Below are 2,733 nucleotides of genomic sequence, written 5' to 3'. Positions count from 1 at the left end.
TTCTTCTTTTGGTTTTTCTTCATTTGTGCAGATTTTCCCTCCCTACTTTTCTCTTCCCTCCACTTCCCTGTCTTCTTTAATTCTGTTATTCAGGGGTGTAGGGGTTTCTTTTACTTCTGTTTGTTCAATCTCCTATTCTTCCTAATATATTTCCTCTTGCTTTGTCTAGTTCTGGAGTTAAACTGTGGGTTGAGAGCAGTCCTTTTTGTAGTTTTGGATTTAAAATCTCTCTGTACATCCTGGTGTTCACCATCAGCTGTATGGATAGTCTGAAACCCACTTCCCACTGCCTTGGAGTCTGTCCATGCATTGGGGTTGTAGGTTTACTCCCTGAAAGCAAAATGAGGTTAACAGAGGGGAGAAAATGGAGCAGACAGTGGGGAGAGGTGGGTGGAGATAGAGAGAGGGGTGAGAGGGAAAACAGTTGAGTGTACTGACTCACAAAGAAACAAAAAGACTGAAACAAATATAAAGAAAAACAATAACCACAACTGAAAACTAACCAACAACCATATAAAAATTGAAAACATGCAATGATGCTAACGTACGCACTGATCAACCTCCTTATTGGTGTGCTATTCCTTTATACAAATATGGGATTTACAGAGATATAAGAAAAAAGGAAAAGGGGGGGGGAAGAAAAGAAAAGAAAGAGAAAAAGAAAAAAAGGGGAGGAGGGATAGATTAGTCAGTAGACTAACAGGACCAGTCAAGCACACTCTGAGACTTTTCCTTTAAGTCCAATGTCCTTTCAGCTCTGATTTCTAGCTGTCTTTGCAGGCTGGTAGAATTGTTCACCGTTAGGGTCAGTTGCCCCTGGCCTACTGTGAAGAACAGTTCAGATATGGGCCCCCTGCCCAGTCTATCACTGAGATCTGGCTTTTTCCATTTTTCAAGCAGGATGAGCCTCTGCTATTCCCGTTTTGATGTTATTACCTTGGTTCCCCAGCAGATGGTGCTATCCCACTCTACAGTTCAGAGGGGAGTGAGTCTGCTAGGGATACGCAACTTGCCATGGCAACTTCACTGGGGAAGTTCCACAGGCCTTTCTCCGGGCTAGGGGCGTGGCGTGGCAGCGGAGATCTGAGAAGATCCTGCTTGCGGAGCTTCACAGTCTGAAGTTGTGGGCGGCTTCAGGTATGAGCTGGGAATGACCGCAGTGGTGGTATCTGCAACTGCAGGAGCAGCCCAGTCCTGCCGCGGTGACTGCAGGAGCAGCCCAGTCCTGCTGCAGTGACTGCAGGAGCAGCCCAGTTCATGGCGATATCCAAGTAGCGACCGTGGGTGACATTGGCGGCTGAGCTCCCTGTGAAGAGCAGGCTGTGGAAGATGGGGTCTGCAGCCCCTGGGAGAGAGCTAGGGTCTTTATGGATGTTCTCTTTTGCAGAGGGTTTCACAGACCCTGCTGGCCCATCACCATCTTGCTGGAAGTCCCACTACTAATAATTATTGAGCACTCATATACATGTTCAATAAGACTCTACTGTATGTTATGCATTTATTATCTCATTCAATCCTCACAACACTTACAAGGTAGCTATTATCTTTGTTTTTCCAGTTTCACAGATGAATATAAGTAACTTTCCTGGGGTCAGCAAAGACTGACTTCAGAGTATTTGGAGAACAGGCCTTTAGCCTTAGGTTTTAATTATAAAGTGCACAGCATATGGCCTAGACATGAACAGCTGCTCATTTTCTTTCCAGTTGGGCTCACTTTCACTCTCCTGCATCACTTCACCAGGTGTGTGTTCAACTGGTGGATTCAGGTAAGGTTCATCAAAGTGGAAGTTATTAAGCATCTATTCTGGAATGGACTCTGCCAATTATTAGGTATGGGACCTTGGGCAAGCTGCTCCTTTTTAGTAGAATCCTGTTTTTCTCCTCTAAGTATGGATGGATTTCTGTAGAGTTCTAACATGTCTTAGTTTCAGGTCTGCTATTTTGCACTGATGTATATCTCACTTTTGTTTCCTTGGTGATTCAGTGTAATTATGCTTAGCACTCACCAGTTCCTGGTATATTTTTGCTGTGTCTCAGTTTTGAAATCATGTTTCCTAAATCTATTTTGAATCTTTTGTTTTTCTTCTAGTGGAAACCAGAACCAGTCGATGGCTGATGAAAATCACACAAGAGTCACAGAGTTCATTTTCATAGACTTGAATTACAACTCCCAGTTGCAGGCCTTCCTCTTCCTGCTCTTTCTTAGTTTCTATGTCATCAATCTAACTGGAAACTTGGGCATGATTGTTCTCATCCAGATTGATTCCCACCTTCACACACCCATGTACTTTTTCCTCAGCCACCTGTCCTTTGTGGATATCTGCTTCTCCTTGGTTGTGAGCTCCAAGATGCTCACTGACTTCTTTGTGAAGAGGAAAGCCATCTCTTTTCTGGGCTGTGCTTTGCAGCAGTGCTTCTTTGGTTTCTTTGTGGCAGCAGAGTGTTTTCTCTTGGCATCCATGGCCTATGATCCCTATGTGGCCATCTGCAACCCATTATTGTACTCAGTTGCCATGTCCCAGAGACTCTGCATCCTGTTTGTGGGGGGGTCCTTATGCCATTGGGTTCATGAACACCATGACTCACGCAACAAATGCTTTTCGTCTTCCTTTTTGCGGTCTTAATGTCATCAATCATTTCTGTGACATGTCCCATCTACTTTTCCTTGTTTGCGCTGATACCAAGCTCACTAAGTTGGTGTTTTTTTTTTTTTTTTTTTGGAGTCTCACTGCC

The 2,733-nt window shown here is 44.2% G+C and overlaps 1 pseudogene; it reads left to right on the top strand.

Annotated features, from left to right (window-relative positions):
* Nucleotides 1-2,108: 2,108 nt before the first annotated feature.
* LOC103255508 overlaps nucleotides 2,109-2,733 on the top strand; it is a 2,455-nt pseudogene continuing 1,830 nt past the window's right edge.

The sequence above is a fragment of the Carlito syrichta genome, unplaced genomic scaffold (genome assembly GCF_000164805.1).
Source record: "Carlito syrichta isolate Samal-C Ts95f unplaced genomic scaffold, Tarsius_syrichta-2.0.1 Scaffold288190, whole genome shotgun sequence".
NCBI classification, from domain to species: Eukaryota; Metazoa; Chordata; class Mammalia; order Primates; family Tarsiidae; genus Carlito; species Carlito syrichta.
The sequence above is the reverse complement of the archived record's forward strand: the minus strand, read 5'-3'. Positions and strand labels throughout refer to the sequence as shown.